This window comes from Microcaecilia unicolor, chromosome 13 (assembly GCF_901765095.1).
Source record: "Microcaecilia unicolor chromosome 13, aMicUni1.1, whole genome shotgun sequence".
Lineage (NCBI taxonomy): Eukaryota > Metazoa > Chordata > Amphibia > Gymnophiona > Siphonopidae > Microcaecilia > Microcaecilia unicolor.
Window position 1 is genome coordinate 93,980,087 of NC_044043.1, and position 24,256 is coordinate 94,004,342.

The 24,256-nt window shown below is 46.8% G+C and overlaps 1 protein-coding gene across 1 annotated transcript in view; it reads right to left on the reverse strand.

Annotated features, from left to right (window-relative positions):
• PHC2 (polyhomeotic homolog 2) overlaps positions 1-22,651 on the reverse strand; it is a 292,890-nt gene extending 270,239 nt beyond the window's left edge. The window contains exon 1 of the mRNA XM_030185734.1: positions 22,622-22,651. The gene's annotated coding sequence lies outside the window, so the exon portion shown is untranslated. The remainder of the gene's footprint in view (positions 1-22,621) is intronic.
• Between the last annotated feature and the right edge of the window lie 1,605 nt (positions 22,652-24,256).

Here is a 24,256-nt window from a genome sequence, read left to right on the forward strand (position 1 = left end):
TGACCAGCTAAACTTAACAGATACTGAGGAGATTTTTTTCCAGGTTTAGGAATTAACTCATAGTTGGACTTAACTCAGGTAGATATCTTCTGGCAGATCTTGCATCTGAATATGCCATGGCCCACCTCAATGCACCTGTATCAAAGAGGTGACGCTGCCCACCCACTCATGTCATATAATATCCAAACACAAATTAAAAATTAAAACAGGACTTTATTGTGTGCTGTTCATATACCTACAGTCAAAATATTGAGGGTTTTTGGGGTGTCCACAGTGAGTGTTCATGAGAGAGATTTGCATACCAAAGAGGCAGTGCATGAGTGCTCACTGTGGATGTCGTCGTGAGGGCCTGACTGGCTGGGGTGCCTTCGGAACCAGGTTTAGGAACCACTGTGATAGACCTATGACGGCCACTGAGAAGCAGTGATTAGTGGCTGTTTGGGACCAAAGTGCAAATGTTATTGTTGACATTCTCTTGCTTTTTTTTCTGTGAGGGACAGAGTTTTCCCTCCCACCCTCCCTTGGTCTAAGGGAGGTAAAATTATTAGGGGTTGGGAGTTTGGTTGCAGTCTAGCAGTTGGAAGGTCTGCCATTGTCCACATCAGCCTAAGGATAATGCCTTTTGGATTCTTGAGCACGGAACATTCTTCTTCTCTTACCATTTGAGAGGGATTGACTGCTGTGTCATGAATCGTTACTGAGACGGGGAAGCCACTGCTTGCCCTGGGATTTGTAGCATGGAATGTTGCTACTCTTTAGGATTCCAGAATCTTGCTATTCTTTGGGGTTCTACATGGAATGCTGCCACAATTTAAGGTTCCAGAATCTTGCTACTCTTTGAGATTCTGCATGGAATCTTGCTATTCGTTATGATTCCGGAATCTTGTTACTCTTTGGGGTTCTGGAAAGTTGCCTCGATTTGGGTTTCTGACAGGTAATCGTGACATGGCTTGGCCACTGTTTGGAAAACAGGATACTGAGCTAGATGGACCACTGGTCTGACCCAGTATAGCTACTCTTATGTTCTAATCCTGTGAAACAGTGAATGGGGAAGGGACCTTCATCCAAACTTTCAACAATAAATGCCCAATGCAGTGTCACTTTCCTCCCACTACTGTCAGCTTCATTAGTGGAGAGCGATGGAAGGACTGGGAGCACACCCATGTTGTGAGGTTGTGAGAGAGGAAATGTAAAAGAAGACCTTTTCGGCTTTTCTGTACTCTGACTGTATAGAGCACCGCCTTTCCATTCTTGTTGGGAGTTAAAGACACTCTCTCGACACCACTAAAATCTGGAACTGAGCAAACAAAGCACACTGAGTGCGCTTCCACCAAAAGGTCGACAAAAAGCAGGGCAAGCAGTCCAAGGGGGGGAAAAAAAAGCATTTGGCTACCCTTCAGTTATTACACTGCCGTTATCTAAATATTGCTCCTAAGGGAATTCTGTGCAACTACGTAACACAGAATCTGTAAAAAACATTCCCCTCCCATGCAGAATTTGGCATTGGTAAAAAAAAAAAAAAAAAAAAGAAACAGTGCATCCAAGAGACACTTCCTATTCCCCACCTTCCCCCTCCCTCAGGCTCATCACTACTACTATTACTACTATTTAACATTTCTAGAGCGCTACAAAGTGTACGCAGCGCTGTACAAACACACATGGCAAGAGGAGGAACAGAGCAGCCACACATTAGGCCACACCCTCATCCTCTGCCACCTTGTGTCCAATTGCTGATTTTAGCAGTGTGGGTACTACTACTACTTATCATTTCTATAGTGCTACTAGACTTACGCAGCGCTGTACACTTGAACATGAAGAGACAATCCCTGCTCGACAGAGCTTTCCATCTAATTAGGACAGACAAACAGGACAACTAAGGGATAAGGACAAAGAGTAGCAAGATTCCGGAGTCCCAAAGAGCAGCAAAATTCCGGAATCCCACTTTTGCAACATTCTAAGCAGAATCCCAAAGAGCAGCAAGATTCTGGAATCCCAAAGAGTACTACTACTACTTATCATTCCTATAGCACTACTAGACGTACGCAGCGCTGTACACTTGAACATGAAGAGACAGTCCCTGCTCGACAGAGCTTACAATCTAATTAGGACAGACAAACAGGACAAATAAGGGATAAGGACAAAGAGTAGCAAGATTCTGGAATCCCAAAGAGTTGCAAGATTTCAGAATCCCACAGAATAGCAACATTCCGGAATCCCAAAGACTCCTACAGCTACTGCTTATAATTTCTATAGTGCTACTAGACGTACGCAGCGCTGTACACTGAACATGTAAGAGACAGTCCCTGCTCGACAGAACTTACAATCTAATCAGGACAAATAAGGGATAAGGACAAAGAGTTTCAAGATTCCGGAATCCCAAAGAGTAACAAGGTTCCGGAATCCCAGAGAGTAGCAACATTCCGGAATCCCAAAGACTCCTATTACTACTTATCATTTCAATAGCGCTACTAGAAGTACGCAGCGCTGTACACTTGCAAATGAAGAGACAATCCCTGCTCGACAGAGCTTATAATCTAATTAGGACAGACAAACAGGACAAATAAGGGATAAGAACAAAGAGTAGCAAGATTCCGTGCAGAATGCCAAAGAATCCCAAGATTCCGTGCAGAATGCCAAAGAGTGGCAAGATTCTGGAATCCCACTGTAGCAACATTCTGTGCGGAATCCGAAAGAGCAGCAAGTTTCCAGAATCCCAAAGATTACTACTATTCCTTATCATTTCTAAAGCACTACTAGACGTACGCAGCGCTGTACACTTCAACATGAAGAGGCAGTCCCTGCTCGACAGAGCTTACAATCTAATTAGGACAAACAGGAGAAATAAGGGATAAGGACAAAGAGCAGTAAGTTTCCGGAATCCCAAAGACTACTACTACTACTCATCATTTCTATAGCGCTACTAGACGTACGCAGCGCTGTACACTTGAACATGAACAGACAGTCCCTGCTCGACAGAGCTTACAATCTAATTAGGACAGACAAACAGGACAAATAAGGGATAAGGACAAAGAGCAGCCAGACTCATCTTCGGAAAACTAAAATACGAAAGTGCAAAACCCTTACGTGAGAAACTGCACTGGCTCCCACTCAAGGAACGTATCACCTTTAAAGTATGCACCTTAGTCCACAAAATCATCCATGGTGAAGCCCCGGCATACGTCTGATTTAATAGACCTGCCACCCAGAAACGCTAAAAGATCATCCCGAACTTTCCTCAATCTCCACTTCCCTAACTGCAAAGGCATAAAATACAAAGTACTGCATGCATCAACCTTCTCTTATATGAGCACGCAACTCTGGAACACACTACCACGCAACCTGAAAACGATCTACGAATTAACCGACTTCCGCAAATGATTGAAGACTTATCTCTTTGAGAAAATTTACTGCAAGGATCAAAACACATGAAGTCCACACACACTAACAGAAATGCATCAATACACCCTGTTCTGAATTCTCTTACCCTGTATTTTCTCCACAATTAATACTCCACCCACATATAAAATTGTTATACTATAAGGTTTTCGTGCTATTGTTCTATCGCCCTATCTTTTCCCCATTGTAACATTCCATTGTTTCTACGCTCCAAATGATGTTTTGACTTGACTTTGTCTTCCCATAACTCCTCATAATGTAACCCATAATCGTACTTTAACAAATTGTATTTCCATCATTCACAATGTATTGTAAGCCACACTGAGCCCGCAAATAGGTGGGAAAATGTGGGATACAAATGCAATAAAATAAAATAAATTAATAAAATTATACGTTTTATGTTAACAAGTACATCACCTTGGGTGAATCTCTTCCTAAAGGCAGTTAATAAATCCCGATAAATACATAATCCAGAGGCCAAAAAGAGTCTGGTTCAAACACAGTCCACGATTATTGGAGAGAAGCTCTTAGTTCATTTCGTAACTGTATCTTTCTCTTTTCCTAGGACAGCAATCCGCCACAGACATACACAATCTTTCAGCACAGGCACCGTCACTTATTTTGATGAAACGGATCCTGTGACCTCCTGACAGTAAAGATGGAATATCCTAAAGTGGTTGACCATAAATCAGTCGCACGTCACTCTGAGTTTACCTCAGCTCTAGTTTCTTGAAGATAAAAGGAAACTTGAAATACAGGATGCAAATAGCTGCTACTCACACACGTATTGTGGGCTAGAACGGGGCAGCAGGATGGCAAACCAAAGAGAACTCAAACCAGATTTATTCCGGTCTCCGTGCTGCTACCACTCTTACTAGGACTGTTCTTCATCAGCAAAAAGAAGGCTGAGCAAGCACTCGCTCTCCTATTCTAGAATCTTAAGAACATAAGAGTAGCCATACTGGCTCAGACTAATGGTCCAACTAGCCCAGTATCCTGCTTCCAACAGTGGCCAATCCAGGTCACAAGTACCTGGCAGAAACCCAAATAGTAGCAATATTCCATGTAGAATCTCAAATATCAGCAACATTCCAGAATCTCAAACAATAACAATATTCCGGAATGCCAAAGAGTAGCAACATTCCATGTAGAATCTCAAATAACAGCAGCATTCCATGCTACCAATCCCAGGGCAAGCAGTGGCTTCCCCCATGTCCGTCTCAATAACAGGACTATGGACATTTCCTCCAGGAACTTGTCCAAACCTTTTTTTTAAACCCAGATACGCTAACCACTGTTACCACATCCTGCGAGAAAGAGTTCCAGAGCTTAACTATTTATTTATTTTATTTGTGGCATTTATACTCCGCTCTTTCCCGCTCGATAGCAGGTTCAATGCGGCTTACAAAGTGTGGTACTTCGTATCACAGAGATAGTACAGATTTGGGAACAATGTATCAACGAGATGACATAATTACATAGAGTAGGTTCAGTGCAGTTTACACAGTATGGTACAAAGTATCGCAGGGATGATACAGAGTATGTAACAAAGTGTTGTAGAGATGACATATAGTTACATAGTTTAAGACAATAGTAAGAGATGTGTGGTAGAAGTGTGGGGAACACTAGTGTTGTGGAATTATGTTTGAGAATTAGGATGGGCCACTTGGGTAGGCTTGTTTGAAGAGGTAAGTCTTCAGCAGTTTTCGGAAGGGTAGGTGTTCAGTGGTTTTTCGGATGTGTCGAGGTATGGCGTTCCAGAGTTGGCTGCCTATGACAGAGAAGTTGGATGCGTAGTAGGTTTTGTATTTGAGGCCTTTGCAGTTGGGAAGATGAAGATTGAGTTATGTTCTAGAAGTTCTGGTCCAGTTTCGTTGAGTGCATGCACAATTTGATGCTTAGGAAGCAAAGTTTACTCCTGATGGTGCAGAATTTGCGCAGAATTTCCCACCTCCACAGACTGCGCAGAATTCTCCCTGTCACATGCAGAATTCTCTGCAGTCTGCTTTCCGGCTGCTGCCTCCCCCCTCCCTCCCTGCACACTCACTGCTCCAGCATGGCAAGAGAAGGAACTACACAGCCACCAATTGGACTGTTTCCTCCTCCAACACCTTGTCCTTGTTTCCTCCATCGTCGACCGTCTGCCACCGGGCCGGGCCCCCTGCATTAAAATCACAGCACCTCTCACCTCCGTGTGAAAGCGCTGCAGGCAGCAGGGCAGCAAATCGCCTCCCTTCGGACCTCCTTCCTTCCCTGTGTCCCGCCATCGTCTGACCTAACATCCGTGAGGGCGGGGCACAAGGAATGAAGGAGGGCCGAAGGGAGGCGATCTGCTGCCCTGCTGCCTGCAGCGCTTTCACACGGAGGTGAAAGGCACTGCGATTTCAATGCAGGGAGCCCGGCCCGGTGGCGGACGGAGGGGAGCGGGTAGAGGGGGGAGCAGCAGCGGCGACCTCAGGGGAGGGTGGAGGGGGGGGGAGCGGTGGCGGTGGTAGGGCCCTGGGGGCGGCCTTGCCCTGGGCCCAGCCCGGCGGCCCTGCTTGGTCCCTGGCGGCTCCTTTAAGCCGCACAGCTGTACAGAGGCTGACAGAGCTGAAAGAAACAGTCGGGCCTGAGATGGCAGAGGATCAAGCAGCAGCCCGACATGTGGCTGATCAACTTGTCATATTATTATGAAGGAGCAGTGAATGTTCAGGGAGGGAGGGAGTTGGGAGGGGGGCTGAAAAAATATGGATGGTGTATGTGTGCAAGGAGGGGAGCTGGAAAAATGATGGATGGAGTGGGGGGGGGGGCTGAATAAAGGTGGATGATGTGCGTGTACCATGGGAATGGGGTGGAGGTCTGTAAGAAGATGCATGGGAAACTGCCGTGGTGGTAGTGGGGGTGTGTGTGTGTGTGTGGGGGGTGGTATTTCATGCCTGAAGGGGTGGAAGGTAACAGCCCTTATAATGGGGGAATGCTGCACAAGAAAATAAAGTGTGTAGTTCTGGATACTGGTTTCACCTTTGAGAAACACATGACACATCTAACTTGGGGAAAATCCACTATTTCTGGGATAAGCAGGGATCTTGCCAGGTATTTGTGACCTGGATTGGCCACTGTTGCAAACAGGATGCTAGGCTTGATATACCTTTGGTCTTTCCCAGTATGGCAATACTTATGTACTTATGTAAAAAAGTATTTTTTTAGTCTGAGAAGGCTAAGAAGGATTAGACATTGATTTGAATCCCTACAATTTAGGCTGTTTGCAAAATGTAGCAAAATGCAAAATGTACAGTTTGCAAAATGTAGCAATTCATTTGATCTGTTCTGCTAAGAAGTATGATAGGGCGTCTCCCCCCTCTTGGCGAGGTCCCACTGGCTTCCCATTAAAGCTAGGATACATTTTAAAACTTGTACAATCATCTTCAAAACTTCACACAATCTCACTCCAGAATAAATGCGGTCATTATTTACTCTTCCTTGTCAGGGTAACACCATAAAACTATGGAATATTTTACTTTTACATCTCCCGTCTTCAAACTTTGTCAGATTTAAGTCGGTTTTCCAGTCCTCATTTCTTTTTATGGGAATAAAATTCTGGAATAAGCTCCCGGGCATTCTTAGATCTTTCAATTGTCTCTTGTTATTTAGACAAAACCCTTGAAACATGGCTAATTGAGAAATTTTTGAAATTATTATTACATTTGTACCCCGCGCTTTCCCACTCATGGCAGGCTCAATGCGGCTTACATGGGGCAATGGAGGGTTAAGTGACTTGCCCAGAGTCACAAGGAGCTGCCTGTGCCTGAAGTGGGAATCGAACTCAGTTCCCCTAGGACCAAAGTCCACCACCCTAACCACTAGGCCACTCCTCCACTGTTGCTACTATTTGAGATTCTACATGGAATGTTGCTATTCCACTAGCAACATTCCATGTAGAAGTCAGCCCTTGCAGATCACCAATGTGGCCGCGCAGGCTTCTGCTTCTGTGAGTCTGACGTCCTGCATGTACATGCAGGACGTCAGACTCACAGAAACAGAAGCCTGCACAGCCTTCTACATGGAATGTTGCTAGTGGAATAGCAACATTCCATGTAGAATCTCCAATAGTAGCAACATTCCATGTAGAATCTCCAATAGTATCTATTTTATTTTTGTTACATTTGTACCCTGCGCTTTCCCACTCATGGCAGGCTCAATGCGGCTTACATGGGGCAATGGAGGGTTAAGTGACTTGCCCAGAGTCACAAGGAGCTGCCTGTGCCTGAAGTGGGAATCGAACTCAGTTCCTCAGTTCCCCAGGACCAAAGTCCACCACCCTAACCACTAGGCCACTCCTCCACTACATGCTCCACTACACTACACTATTGGATTCTCATTTATAATTTATTTGATTTTTGTCTTTTATTTTCTTGATTGTTATTTCCCAGGTATGCCTGGTTCTTTTTGATGTAATCCACACAGAACCGGCAAGGTGGTTGTGGTATAAAAGTACTGTTTAGTTTAGATAAACTTTGCGTGACTGAATCATGGCTTCTTAGATCAGATAAGGTGATACTAGCTCTGCTGTCCTCCAGTTTATAGTTGGGAATGGGCTTGTCAGTCTCCTAAGAGGGATGGTGAGGTGGTATTTTTTTAGACGTTGTATGAATTTTAACTTAGTTTTTGTGCAGGTTAATGAACGGTGTTGAAGGTTGGTTGTGCATACTGAGTATTTCAGTGTGTGTGTGTGTGTGTGTGGAGGGGGGGTGGGGTTCAGGGTGTATTGTCCTTCAGGGCAAATTTCTGTGGCTGTTCTGTACTGCTAGATTTTCTGCTGGGTTTGCAGGTTGATTTTACCAGATTTTGTTTGCTTGGCGATTTTAATGTACCTTAGCGTTCTTGTGTAGAAATCATATGTTATGTTATTTTATTCTTCAGCGGCTTGTTCTATAAGACAAATTGTTGATGAGACAAAGTACGATGCGAGTCACGTATTAGATTTAGTATTTCAGTCGGAGGAATTGATGAAATGTTTGTGTTTTATCCCAATATTGCAGGATGTTGCTTGATCTGATCAAGTTTTGTTGACTTTCATTGAGTCTGGTGAAAGAGGGAGTGATGGAGATGGGATGTAGGTAAGGTTTGCAGGTTCGACCACGGTTTGAGGTTGGAGATTAGTGATTGATGATACATGTTCGGTGACAGAGTTGGTTACAATTTGAAATGAGTCTCTAGGGTTGGCACTGGATAAGGTTGCTTCACTGCGAGATAAGTACATAAGTAATGCCATACTGGGAAAAGACCAAGGGTCCATCGAGCCCAGCATCCTGTCCACGACAGCGGCCAATCCAGGCCAAGGGCACCTGGCAAGCTTCCCAAACGTACAAACATTCTATACATGTTATTCCTGGAATTTTGGATTTTTCCAAGTCCGTTTAGTAGCGGTTTATGGACTTGTCCTTTAGGAATCCGTCCAACTCCTTTTTAAACTCTGCTAAGCTAACCGCCTTCACCACTTTCTCCGGCAACGAATTCCAGAGTTTAATTACACGTTGGGTGAAGAAAAATTTTCTCCGATTTGTTTTAAATTTACTACACTGTAGTTTCATCGCATGCCCCCTAGTCCTAGTATTTTTGGAAAGCGTGAACAGACGCTTCACATCCACCTGTTCCACTCCACTCATTATTTTATATACCTCTATCATGTCTCCCCTCAGCCGTCTCTTCTCCAAGCTGTATAGCCCTAGCCTCCTTAGTCTTTCTTCATAGGGAAGTCGTCCCATCCCCGCTATCATTTTAGTCGCCCTTCGCTGCACCTTTTCCAGTTCTACTATATCTTTCTTGAGATGCGGCGACCAGAATTGAACACAATACTCAAGGTGCGGTCGCACCATGGAGCGATACAACGGCATTATAACATCCTCACACCTGTTTTCCATACCTTTCCTAATAATACCCAACATTCTATTCGCTTTCTTAGCCGCAGCAGCACACTGAGCAGAAGGTTTCAGTGTGTTATTGACGACGACACCCAGATCCAGAGAGGATTTCAGGCATGTCTGCGGCGGACATGTCCAGTCTTGCAGTTACAGCAGAGGAAAACTACGGATGTGGATGATTATGATGGCTATCAGTCGTGTTTAACAGAATATTTGTGGTTTTGTGAGATGCAGCCAAATGAGTACTACAGACGGAAGGTGGAAAGTGCACTGAATAGGCCTAGGGAGTTGTATTCTGCAGTGAAGTTTTTGATAGAGGGACATAAGCGGGTAGAGAAATGTGTAGGTCCGAATGCTTTATTGTATGCCGAATTCATAGAACAAAGAATGGAGGTTTTGGACCAAAAAAAATGCAGGGGATCCAGGTGATGAGTATTGATAACAGTTGAGGAAGTTGCTCCTCTGGATGAAATTTAGGCAGGTTCGGGAAAAGGAGATCGAGTTAGTTGCGAGGATGATTGTACCTACTCTGGCCTACATGGATCCATGTTCATCTGGAGTGGTTCATCAGTTAGCAGATAAGGTTGCGCCTATGCTAACTGTGATTGTGAATAAATTATTACAAGTTGGGGAGTTGCCGGTGGATTGTAGAGAGGAGACAGTTAAGCTATTATTGAAGCAGGACAATTTGGACCCATTAGTGTTGGAAAATTATAGGCCAATATCTGTACTTCCTTTTTGGGGAAAAGTAATTGAAAAGGTGGTTTTGAGGCAACAGAGGAGTTGAGTCACATATGTGTTTGAACCGGAACCAATATGGTTTTCAGCCAGCACACAAGGTAGAGACACTGTTAGTTTCTACCATGGACGAGATGAGGAAAGGTATGGACGCTAAGCAACATTTTTTTCTGTTGTCCTTGGTTGTATCTTCAGCCTTTTGACTCTACAGATACCATGTCATTGTTGGCTAAGTTGCAAAGGGTAGGTATAGAAGGTCAGTTTTATAGGTGGTTCATTTCGTACCTATCTGGAAGGTCGATGTGTGTGCAAAGTGGGGGGGGGGGGGGGGGTTCTCTCCATTTTCAAGGGGGTGCTACGAGGGTCGGCCTTGCTATTTAGGACCTTATTTTCTAAGGTACGCTAACCGCGATGCGGCTTAATGTGGAAAAGATTGGGTCAGTCCATTATACTTGCACAAAACCTCAGCCATCTCAGTGGCTGGTCTACTGATTTGGAATAGGTTGTCTAGACAGTTGCGTTTATGCGCCGGTAGGGACCATTTTAAAAAGCTGCTAAAAACTGCTCTTTTTGTGGATGTCTTCTTTTGGAGGAGGTACATCCTGTTTCTCTGTGTTGTTCTCCAGTTGCAGCTATATGGATAGGATGCTGTAAATTGCTGGATGTTTTCTATTATTGACATATGTAAATTTTGTCTTTGATGTTTTTTTTATTATGTATGTTTTATTGTGAACCTCTTAGATTTAAGTAGGTTACAAATTTAAAAAATAAATAAACATAGGCGCTACTTGGCTTTACCAACCATTGATTGGCAATAATTGGTGTTAATTGGCACTAATTTACTAATTTCCAGTTATGAGTAAGTGCCTTTAGTCAGTATTCTACAAATTGAGTGTGCAAAATCCATAGCACACAACTGTTGGGTATTATTAGGAAAGGGATGAAAAACAAACACGAGGATGTTATAATGCTGTTGTATCGCTCCATGGTGCGACCGCACCTCGAATATTGTGTCCAATTCTGGTCACCGCATCTCAAAAAAGATATAAAGGAATTGTAGAAGGCGCAGAGAAGGGCAACAAAAATGATAAAAGGGATGGAATGACTTCCCTATGAGGAAAGGCTGAGAAGGTTAGGGCTCTTCAGCTTTGAGAAAAGGCGGCTGAGTGGTGATATGATAGAAGTCTACAAGATAATGAGCGGAGTAGAGCGGACAGATGTGAAGCGTTTGTTTACACTTTCAAACAACAACAAAACCAGGGGACACAAGATGAAGCTAGAATATGGTAGATTTAAAACAAACAGGAGAAAGTTTTTCTTTACTCAGCGTGTAGTTGGACTCTGGAACTCGTTGCCGGAGAATGTAGTGACTGCAGCTGGCCTTACGGAGTTTAAAGGGGGTTTGGACAGATTCCTGAGGGAAAAGTCCATTGAACATTATTCAAAAAAAAAATTTTTTTTTTTTTGGGGGGGGGGGGGGGGGGGGGGTTGTCGGGTTCTTGAAGCCTGGATTGGCCACTGTCGGAGACAGGATGCTGGGCTTGATGGACCATTGGTCTTTTCCCAGTATGGCAGTGCTTATGTTCTTATGCTCTTAACTGCGAGATGTAGTGGACCAGGGAGCGGTACGAGCGAGTCAGGGGCGTGCCCAGCACTTATGCAGAAGGGTCTAGAATATTATCGGTTACACACCTGACAGCGGTTATGCGCAAGCATTTACACCAGCCATGGAGTTAGCATTAACCCCAAAACTGGGTGCCCAAATTTGGGCATGGAGCCCGTATGCACACATAACCAAGTTAGTCAACTAGGCACTACCAATCAATTATTGGAGTTAATTGGCAGTAATTAGGATAATTAGGATTTACGAGCGCATCTGCCCTGTGACCTATTTTATAACACTTGTGCCTGAATATATATAATGAGTTTATCTTATTGTGCAGACTGGATGGACCAAACAGGTCTTTATCTGCCATCATCTACCACGTCACATGGCCACTGGAGGAGCATGGGTGGGTCAGGGACATTCCCAGAAATTAGGCGTAATGTTTTAGAATATGTAGATTTGCGTGCCTAATGGCCGTCAGTTAAGTACAAGGATAAGCAACAGGTTTCAGCAAAGTCGGGCATGGGAATCCATGCTAAGCGCTCTAATGGTTGCTTAGCGCGGATCTTAACGGTGCCTAATTTTTGGAAGCCATTTACTGAATCTGGCCCTGAGTGATCGTGCCTAGAATTAGATGCATAACTGTGAACTTACCCTAGTATTCTATAATGGTACCAATACACATGACTGCCAACAAAGAATTTGTGCTTAGCGCATATCATCCTGGCGCTTAACTTTGGGTGACCCGTAAAGAATTACCCCCTATGGGCCTTATTCTATAAAGGTTATGCTCCTAAATTATGAGCATAATCTGTTTTGGATCACAGATTATGCTCGTAATTTAGGAGCATTAAATTACACTCATAAATTTGGGAGCATAAATTTTTGGAGTGTAAATTTAAGAGCATAACCTAAGTGCCCTATACCCAGGGCCACTCTGCCTTCTTCTACCTTGTATACGTCTTGTTAAAATGGATGTGCACATAAGTAGAGAAGGACTGGCCACCTTAACCGAGACTGGATAGCAGAGCCGGTAGTGGGAGGCGGGGCTGGAGGTTGGGAGGCGGGGATAGTGCGGGGCAGACTTATACGGTCTGTGCCAGAGCCAGTGGTGGGAGGTGAGACTGGAGGTTGGGAGGCAGGGATAGTGCGGGGCAGACTTATACGGTCTGTGCCAGAGCCAGTGGTGGGAGGTGGGACTGGAGGTTGGGAGGCAGGGATAGTGCTGGGCAGACTTATACGGTCTGTGCCAGAGCCGGTGGTGGGAGGCGGGGATAGTGCTGGGCAGACTTATACGGTCTGTGCCAGAGCCGGTGGTGGGAGGCAGGGATAGTGCTGGGCATACTTATATGGTCTGTGCCAGAGCAGGAGGTTGGGAGGCGGGGCTGGTGGTTGGGAGGCGGGGATAGTGCGGGGCAGACTTATACGGTCTGTGCCAGAGCCGGTGGTGGGAGGCGGGGATAGTGCTGGACAGACTTGTACGGTCTGTGCCAGAGCCGGTGGTTGGGAGGCGGGGCTGGTGGTTGGGAGGCGGGGATAGTGCTGGGCAGACTTATACGGTCTGTGCCAGAGCCGGTGGTTGGAAGGCGGGCTGGTGGTTGGGAGGCGGGGATAGTGCGGGGCAGACTTATACGGTCAGTACCAGAGCCGGTGGTGGGAGGCGGGGATAGTGCTGGGCAGACTTATACGGTCTGTGTCAGAGCCGGTGGTTGGGAGGCGGGGCTGGTGGTTGGAAGGCGGGGATAGTGCTGGGCAGACTTATACGGTCAGTACCAGAGCCGGTGGTGGGAGGCGGGGATAGTGCTGGGCAGACTTATACGGTCTGTGTCAGAGCCGGTGGTTGGGATGCGGGGCTGGTGGTTGGAAGGCGGGGATAGTGCTGGGCAGACTTATACGGTCAGTGCCCTGAAGAGCATAGGTACAAATCAAAGTAGGGTATACACAAAAAGTAGCACACATGAGTTGTCTTGTTGGGCAGACTGGATGGACCGTGCAGGTCTTTTTCTGCCGTCATCTACTATGTTACTATGACTGGCCACCCCGGCTGCCATTAGTTTGCACAGTAGCGGGACCACCTTCGTTGACTTCTTGTGCCTGTCTCACCACAGGTTTTACATTGTATTTATTTATTTAATACATTTATACCCCACATTTTCCCACTAGTTGTAGGCTCAATGTGGCTTACACAGAACCGTAGGGTAGGCTACAGTTCAAAAAAGCACAACTAAGCAAAGTAATAATAGGATAATAGGCAAATATGTATCGTATAAACAACAAAGACTAACAAGGGTAATAATACAAGGTAATAGGGTCCATGAATATTGCTGAATCCAGGAAGAAGTAAGATTAGGTTGAGTCTGGGAAGTAAGCCTTCTTGAACAGGAGGGTCTTCAATAATTTTCTGAAATGTAAATAGTTCTGAGTTGATTTTAAGGATTTGGGTAAAGCATTCCATAGTTGTGTACCTATGAAGGAGATGTTGGAGGCGTAGGTAGATTTGTATTTAAGGCCAATGCAGACTGGATAGTGTAAATTAAGGTAGGATCGGGAGGAACCGGTACAGTTTCTGGGTGGTAAATCCACAAGATCTAACATGTATTCGGGAGCTTCTCCATAAATGATCCTGTGAATCAAGGTGCAGACCTTAAAGGCAATACGTTCTTTGATGGGAAGCCTGTGTAATCTTTCACGAAGGGGCTTAGCAGATTCAAATTTAGATTTACCAAACATCAGTCTCCCCGCTGTGTTCCGGGGCAGTCTGAAGTTTCTTGACTAGATGTTCTTTACAACCTGCACAGATTCCGTTACAGTGGTCCAGATGACTTAATACCATTGATTGTATTAAATTGCGAAAAACATTTGTATTAAATTGTGGAAAAACAGGCATGCCCCGTTTCTCCCGAGAATACAGAAAATACCTGGTTCTTGCATTTAAAACCTGTTCAATACTGGCAGTGAGATGGGCACAAATTGAAAGAGTAGAGCAGCAGGGAGCAAAGGAAGACACATCACCATTGTGGTGTCCTTAGCCGCTGCAATCACTGGCTCACCCCTTATGCCAGCCTTGTGTATCTTGTGTTATAATGCCGTTGTATCGCTCCATGGTGCGACCGCACCTGGAGTATTGTGTTCAGTACTGGTCTCCGTATCTCAAAAAAGATATAGTAGAATTGGAAAAGGTACAGCGAAGGGCGACGAAAATGATAGTGGGGATGGGACGACTTTCCTATGAAGAGAGGCTGAGAAGGCTAGGGCTTTTCAGCTTGGAGAAGAGACGGCTGAGGGGAGATATGATAGAAGTGTATAAAATAATGAGTGGAATGGATCGGGTGGATGTGAAGCGACTGTTCACGCTATCCAAAAATACTAGGACTAGAGGGCATGAGTTGAAGCTACAGTGTGGTAAATTTAAAACGAATCGGAGAAAATTTTTCTTCACCCAACGTGTAATTAGACTCTGGAATTCGTTGCCGGAGAACATGGTACGGGCGGTTAGCTTGACGGAGTTTAAAAAGGGGTTAGATAGATTCCTAAAGGACAAGTCCATAGACCGCTATTAAATGGACTTGGAAAAATTCCGCATTTTTAGGTATAACTTGTCTGGAATGTTTTTACGTTTGGGGAGCGTGCCAGGTGCCCTTGACCTGGATTGGCCACTGTCGGTGACAGGATGCTGGGCTAGATGGACCTTTGGTCTTTCCCAGTATGGCACTACTTATGTACTTATGTACTTATATATGAAAAGTCAGCATTGCAAATCCTATATAATAAAACTCACCCTCAACGTTCTGAGGACACTGACGTCACTGTCAGGTACTCCGGGCACGTCCTTCCGGTTCGAAGTCTTCGTGGTGGTGAAGCCACCGAAAACACTGTTTTGGGGCCCCGCCCTCGCGTCAAACGTGATGACGTCGAGGGCGGAGCAATGGCGTCAGTGGCTTCACAACAAACGACGCAGCAGATTGAAGGTGGCGTGCCGAGGTCCGCAACAATGGCGGCCAGTGCCATCAGAACGCCGAAAGGGGTGAGTAGGGAGGGAGGGAGGGGGGGGGACGTTCGGATGGAAACCGTGCTAGCGCCCGTTTCATTAACGCAAGAAACGGGCATGTTTTACTAGTATTCTATAACACTAGACCACCTCCAGTTGGGAGATGAACAAGCCAGACTGCTACAGAGAATCTATATGTTAACAGAATCCCTCATCTCAGTTACACATAGAGAACCACAGACCATCACCTAGTAAAGATTAAGAGGCTACAAAAAAGCGCAAGCTCTAAGCCACAAACACTAAAGAAAGAAACAGAAATGTATTTTCTCCTCTACTGAACAAAATACAAAGAAATGCACATTTTCTAAGCTGATGTATTTCAATCTTAAGTACATAAGTACATAAGTAATGCCACACTGGGAAAAGACCAAGGGTCCATCGAGCCCAGCATCCTGTCCACGACAGCGGCCAATCCAGGCCAAGGGCACCTGGCGAGCTTCCCAAACGTACAAACACTCTATACATGTTATTCCCGGAATTGTGGATTTTTCCCAAGTCCATTTAGTAGCGGTTTATGGACTTGTCCTTTAGGAAACCGTCCAACCCCTTTTTAAACTCTGCTAAGCTAACCGCCTTCACCACTTTCTCCGGCAACGAATTCCAGAGTTTAATTATAAGTTGGGTGAAGAAAACTTTTCTCCGATTTGTTTTAAATTTACTACACTGTAGTTTCATCGCATGCAGTGTAGTAAATTTAAAACAAATAATTTTTTTGTCCCTTTTGTTGTCTGATCATTTTAGATTTCTAGTTGGGTTGGTCCTAGTCTCTCATTACCACGTCTTCATGTTGGTCTTCTCCAAGTCCTTTTCCAAGATTTTATTTCCACTTTTTGTTTCTCCACTGTATCTGCCCTCTTCCCTTCATCTCTCTCCAACAGTGATCCTTCTGTTTGATCTTTTTTCTCCATTTCTCTTTTCACCTACTAGATAGATTTCAAGTCTCATTGTCAGTCTCCCTCTTTTCACCTTTAAACTACTTATAGCTTTTACCCCTTACCATATCCTACTCTTACTTTTCTAGCCCTCCCCATTCCCCACCTGTCATATTCCTTCCCAACCTCTTATTTCCACCTACTTTCTGATCACCCATTTTCATCCTCTGTACTTGTCTCCTCTCCAAACTCAGTGGCGTAGGAAGGGGGGGGGGGGCGGTGGGGCAGTCCGCCCCGGGTGCATGCCGCTGGGGGGTGTCGGCTCTGCTGGTTCCCTGCTCCCTCTGCCCCGGAACAGGTTACTTCCTGTTCCAGGGCAGAGAGAGCAGGGAACCAGCGGAGCCGACGCAGCTCCCAGCGATGTGCACTGGGGGGCGGATCGGCCCTCCCGCCTTCTCCCGCTTTCCAATGCAAGGTAAGGGTGCACTTCGGGGGAGGGTGTGCTCCAGAGGGGGGGTGCGCCGTGCTGCACCCGGGGGGGGGGGGTGCACAGCGGCGACCCGCCCCAGGTGTCAGCCACCCTCGCTACGGCACTGTCCAAACTCATCTACCTTCCTCTGTCTCTCATCCTCTCACTAGACCCAGCTCCTTCTCTATCACTCACCTCCTCACCACCTCCAGCCCCTTTCTGTCTTACTTCCTATCAAGGCTCCCATTCCTTTTTTACCTTCCTCATTTCCACCCTCTCTCACCTACTTTAAAGACCTGCCCTCTTCGTTTGTCTCTCATCCTCTCCATATCCTCTGCCCATTTCAACTGATTCTCAGAATAAGTCCTTCAAATTGTCTTCTCTCTCCATCTTCCAGCACTCAGTCTCACCAGCCCTACTCATACTCCCACCCCCACTCAATCACTTAATTCCCACTGTCCTCCTAATTCCTGCTCAGTTTCTTAGTTCCCACAATCCCTCCCCCCCCCACACACACACACTTAATCCCCGAGTCTCTACTCTTCCACACTGCTCATTCCCCAAGTCCTCACTTGGACACAATCCCATCTAAGCCCTGAATACAACTTACACTCCCAAATACCCAGCCAATACTATCTGCCACCCAATCTGAGTCTTCATCCAAGTCCCTGGTCTTCCACGTCTCCAAGTCCCCCTATCTACTGCCTTCTCCAATATTCATTGGCCCTGTTTTTCCTCCTCCTTACCCTACCATCCATCCCTAGGTACTCCTTCCCTGGCTTCCCCTGAATATGCCCTTGCGTCTCCCCTTCCCCCCCCACTTCGATCTGGCTTTTGCCCTCTACATTCAACTGAAACAGCCCTTGCTAAAGTCATAATAACCTATTCCTGGCCAGATCCAAAGGTCTCTATATCCTCATCCTTCTCAATCTATCTGCTGCTTTTGACACTGTTGATCACCGCCTACTCCTTGATAAGTAGTCCTCACTTGGATTTCAGGGCTCTGTTCTTTCTTGGTTTTCTTTTTCTCTCTCCCATCACATCCCATCCCATCCCCTCCTCCACTTCTATCCCACTATCAGTTGGAAGCACCTCAGGGCTCTGTCTTGGGACCTCTTCTTCTCTCCATCTATACGTCTTCCCTTGGTTCTCTAATCTTCTCCTGTGGTTTTCAGTATCACCTTTATGCTGATGACTCCCAGATCTACCTTGCCACACCAGAAATTTCAGAAGAAATCCAGGCCCAAGTCTCAGACTGCCTGTCTGACATTGCTACCTGGATGTCTTACTGACATCTGAAGCTAAACATGACCAAGACTGAGCTTCTTATCTTTCCCCCTAAACCAACCTCTCCTCTTCCCCTATTCACTCTTTCTGTGGATAACACTCTCATCCTTCCTGTCTCATTAGCTCGTGACCTCGGGATCATCTTCGACTCCTTCTCTGCATATAATCAACTGCTAAAACCTGCCGTTTCTTTCTCTACAATATCAGCAAAGTTCATCCCTTCCGTTCTGAGCACACTACCAAAACCCTTATCCACACTCTTATCACCTCTTGCTTAGACAACTGCAACTTGCTTCTCAGAGGACTCCCACTAAGCCATCTCTCTCCCCTTCAATCTGTTCAAAATTCTGCTGCAAGACATATTCTGCCAGTGTCGTTATGCTCATATTAGCCCTCTCCTCAAGTCACTTCATTGGCTCCCTATCCGTTTCTGCAATACAGTTCAAACTCCTCTTATTGACTTACAAGTGCATTCACTCTGCAGCTCTTCAGAACCTCTCCACTCTTATCTCTCTCTACACTCCTCCCCGGGAACTCCTTCATTGGGTAAATCTCTCTTATACGTATCCTTCTCCTCCACTGTCAATTCCAGACTCCATTCCTTTCATCTTGCTGCACCATACGCCTAGAATAAACTTCCCGAATCAGTACGTCAAGCTCCAACTCTGGCTGTCTTCCAATCTAGGCTAAAAGCCCACCTTTTTGAGGCTGCTTTTAACTCCTAACCCCTATTCACTTGTACAGTACCTATGTCTGTAAGTAATTCCCTTATCCCTTATTTGTCCTGCTTGTCTGTACTGATTAGATTGAAAGCTCTGTCGAGCAGGAACTGTCTCTTACATATTCTCAGCAAGATGCACAAAAGTCCTCGTTAGAGCCGTTCCTTACTGAATTCCATAATGAATCAGTACGGAACGGCTATGCACGCCCTCGTAAGTACGTAGGTTACTTACGTCAGACGAGGGCGGGCCCAGGAGGAACGGAGGGACATCCGAAGATGCGATGCGATTAGCTGTTCTTCCCCTTGCTGTGCAGCGCCTTCACACAGAGGTGAGAGGCGCTGTGAGGGCCCGGTAAGACGGAGGGGGGCCTGGTGGGGGGGGGGGGGGGGGAGTGGCGGCGACAACTTCAGGGGGGGTGGCGGAGGCGGGGCACGGAGGATGGCGGGAGCTGAGGAGGAAGATAGGAAGGGAGGGGGGCCTGGGCTGCCTAAAATTTTGATTTTTTAATGCAGGGGGGAGCGGGAAGCAGCAGCGACCTCGGGCGGGGGGGGGGGGGGGGGGAAGGCCGTCCATAAAGGACGCTCCTGACGTTTTTGCCCCCTCCCGATCCTTTTTTTTTACATTTGCAGGTGCTGCAAGGGGGAGCGGGGAGCAGCGGTGACTTCGGGCAGGGCGGGGAGGGCAAGGCCGTCCATAAAGGACGCTCCTGACGAGCGTTTTTGTCCCCCCGCAATTTGTTTTTTTTTTAAACATTTTACTTTTTTAAGCCGGGCAGCCCTAACGAGAGGTACAGACCTCTCGTTAGCTTTCCCGGAGTTTTCCAGCGTTAGGTCAAGCGGTAAACTTTGATGCATCTCATTTCAATAGGGTTTCTACACAATTTGCTCATCTGCATTCCGCTTTTGTTTGCTGCTACCGTCGTCGGAAATTGGGCTTTAATACATGCCAGGGTTAAAAACTTGTTCGTTAAAGGGTTGTTAAAGGCTCGTTTAGTTTAGTGCATCTGGTCCTCAGTGTACAGCGCTGCATACGTCTAGTAGCACTATAGAAATGATAAGTAGTAGTAGTAGTACTGTTTGGGATTCTGGAATCTTGCTACTCTTTGGGATTCCGCACAAAATCTTGCTACTCTTTCTTTGTCCCTTATTTGTCCTGTTTGTCTGTCTTGATTAGCTTGTAAACCCTGTCGAGCAGGGACTGTGTCTTAGAAGTTCAGTGTACAGCGCTGCATACGTCTAGTAGCACTATAGAAATGATAAGTAGTAGTAGTAGTAGTACAAACACAGTATTTCTCTCCCTCTCTCTCCCAGTATCTGCCTCTTTCTCCCACCCTCTCCCATTATCAGCGCTCTTGATTAATTCTTGACACGGCAGTGGGAGCTTGCTCCTTTGCTCCCATCACTACGCTGTTCACCCACTGGTGCAACAACCAACACTACAGCGTCTTTGAAAGGCAAGAACAGGCAGTCCTTGCTCTTTTCATAAAATGCCACTGTTGCCCACTGCAGCCAACCCTTCCTTGGACACATACAAGCGATTTTCTCAATATTGGGGATGCTCAAGCACTCACAGAGTCGGCTCCCTATGCACTGCTGACAGATTAGCAAAGTGGCAGAAGCAAAGGACCCACCACTGCGAAGGGTGGGCCAATGAGATAGGCTTTTAGTACCCTGAGCCAGGGCCTGGTTGGAATCAGGCCCATTAAGCCATCCCTGAAGCTCACAGTTAATAATAGATGCTATTAAGAATAATGGCATCTGTGGCATTTAGCAAACATTAAATCAGAATAATTAAACTCAACAGTCAAGATTACCCTAACACCATCTCTCCCAGAACCTAAGGGGTCAAGGAGGTCTGTCCATTTACCGGGGGGGGGGGGGGGGGGGAGCAAGAAGTCCCCGAAAATTTAATGGAACAGGATCAAATGTAGGGAGATAACCAGGTGAAAAGACAACAGAAGCCAAATCGAATCAGTAAACGGGGTCCTAGGTTTGTACATTAGTCAACGGAGGGTGAAGTAACTTGTCTTAAGGGCACAAGGAGAATCAGCAGCAGCACTGGAGCCCTGGCCCTCCCTGTTTTCTCCGCCTGATGCTTTAACTACTAGGCTATTCCACCCAATTTCAGCTAAGCTTCTGTGGATCCATTCCTTCAGAAGCTTAGCTGAAATTGGGTGGCGGGGGTGGGGGGGGGAAGAGGGGTTGGTGGTTGAGAGGCTAGGATAGGGGAGGGCAGACTTATACGGGATCTGTGCCAGTGATGGGAGACGGGACTGGTGGTTGGGAGGCGGGAAATACTGCTGGACAGACTTATATGGTCTGTGCCCTGAAAAAGACAGGTACAAATCAAGGTAAGGTATACACATATGAGTTTATCGTGGGCAGACTAGATGGACCGTGCAGGTCTTTTTCTGCCGTCATCTACTATGTTACTATGTATGTTACTATTCCTCTGCTGTTCTGCACAAATTCTTACCATTTATTTGTCGTAACTCCTGCATCCTTCCAGGTCTAAGAAGATAAAGAAACTTTGCAACAGAATTTATTGGCATCACACCAGCCCCCGCTGCAATTCAGTAACATCCCACTGATAAATTCCAAGCTGGTAGCGTACCACAGTGCTAAAAACCTTAAGACCCTGATTCCATTCCTATTATAACACATGATTCACTGAACGACTTTCAACATGCTGCAAAGCTGTCATCCCCCTAATACCGGACTGTTCACTGCGAAAAGCAATCAGTTGAGCAGGAGATGGTACCAAACATTTCATAACTCAACTAATTTTTTACTTGTTTACTTTGGGAGGGGGGGGGGGGGGAGAGTATATTCATTTCCCATCCCCCTCAGCAAAGTGGTTGCAGCATGCCTTGCATTTTGACCTAAGACACTAAGATTAATCTGGATATATTAAAATTGAACTCTATGAACTCTTTATGTAAAGGTCATTATAAGGCAGCACAGCATCTTACAAGAAAAGGCAATACTGTGCACACTGAGGTATTACTACATACATTATTAACGCAGGACAAAAATTAAGGTCACGATCCAGACTATATGACAGCATGATAAATCACAAAGCAAATCCCTGCCAAAGAAACATGCTAGAATCATTTTCAAAACAGACTACATAAAAATGGGGGAAAGCAAAGAGAAGATGCGGCCACGAAAAGGAGGCAGAGGAGGATGCCAAGATTTGAAGATCTGGGCAACACTCCATCCGCGCGTACATTTTTGCTCTGCCCTTAACGTATGTCAAAGTTGCACAAGGAAGGATTTGCAGCACATTCTCCCCCTCTCTTTCATGCAATTCTTTCAAGGCGATGGAACCTGACAGGAAATGTTGGGGGGAGGAGGGGGGCTGACACGTTTAAGGTCTGACGCTGATGAACTGCGCGTGCAAAATGCTTCTCCTTTTTTTTTCCCTTCCCCCCTCCCTAACCCACCGCGCTGTGCTGGTCGGTCCTGCCCACAGTGCAAGGGGGAGAAGTGGGGTCTGCCAGCACGGGGGCGAGCCCCCCCCCCAACCTCCCGTCCCGTCGCGCCCCCCTCCCCCTCCGTGCAACCGCGGCTCGTCTTACCTCCGGGACCCTCTCTTGCTCTCAGCCCGCGTCCTCTCTCTCTCTCCTCAGAGCCGCGCGGACCCCAAAACTCATTAGCATTCCAGCGGCGCTCACGTGACGGGCTCGGCCAATGGAAGGGCGGGGCGGGGCGGGGAGCCCCCGGCGCTCCTGCTCGGGCCTCCGCCGGTCTCCATGGCAACCGCAGCTCGAGGATGGCGACGGCCAGACGTGTGCAGAGTCCCGGCGGGGATGTCGCGATGGTCCGAGGTGCACCTCCCCCTCCCCCCCCCCCCCAGGTGGGGCGCGCGAGTGGCAAAATGAAGAACTTAGTTATTTGCATTGAGCCAGGAATGAGGTGGAAATAAGGCTTTAGCTCGCCATTGGCAGCTCAGGTTGTTCCCTGTCCTCTCTACCTCTGCAATGGTGCAGGGCCTCCTTGGACCTCCCCCCCCCCTATTTTTATTTTATCCCCCCCCCCCTTTTTTTTGCAATGTTGCATTGCTTTGGGAGTCATCCTATAAGCGACTTGAACCTGTCGCATTTATAAAATTATCCCTGGGCTCCAGTCCAGGGGCGTAGCCAGACCTCTGCGGGAGGGGGGTCCAGAGCCCAAGGTGTGTGTGTGGGGGGGGGGGTCACATTATAGCCCACCGACCCTCCCCCGCCACTTTCGGACCCCCTCGCCACTGCCGACCCTCCCCCGCCACTCTCAGACCCCCCTCCGCCACTTTCGACCCCGCTGCCGCCAGGTACCTGGCAGCAGAGGGGGAGGGTTGTCGTTGGCTGGAGGAGACGTCGAAAGCAGCGGGGGGGGGGGGGCGTCGAAAGTAGAAGAGGCCAGGGCTAAATCTGTGGGGGCCCATGCCCCCGTGGCCCCACCTAGCTACGCCCCTGGGCTCCACACACAGAAAAATAGGTGCTGGGTGACACACTGGTGGCAATTCGAGAATATTTACAGCAAGTCAATGGCAGACGTAAATGTGGCCAGCTATATGTGCATCATCTTACACTATTGGAAAACGTGTGTGCATCAGTGAGAGACATGCCCATGTGCTGTCCGTGAACTTCCGTGCCCCCTTCTCGATTAGTGCTTAGAGCAAATGTACACATTAAGTGGCACCGTTCACATGCGCATGTGGCGCCTAACCCTTGGCACACAGCTATAGAATTGCTTTTATAGAACTTACACGCTGAGAGGCTCTTATGCGTGTATTTTCTAAAATGCACACACCTGTGCTTCAGTTATTGGTACATTTATTTATTTATTTATTGCATTTGTATCCCACATTTTCCCACCTCTTTGCAGGCTCAATGTGGCTTACAATACATCATGAATGATGGAAATGTATAGGAGAATATACATCCTATATAATAATCCTCACCTCCAACGTTCTGAGGCTGCCTGGAACCGTGGCTTCTGGCCAGAGGTGGTCTACTTCCAATGGAGTAGATAAAAGTGACGTCATGAATGAAGTGCCACTGATTGGCTGCGCCTCCGAGTCCAGCCCGACGCCCAGCAACAAACTGCGACCCAGCCAGCAGCAAACAGCGACCCAGGCAAACCGCGACCCAGCCAGCACCAAACAGCGACTCCTCTCCCTGCCTAAGAAACAACTCACATAGCCCCCCCCCCTCGGCGCAACACCAAAGCCC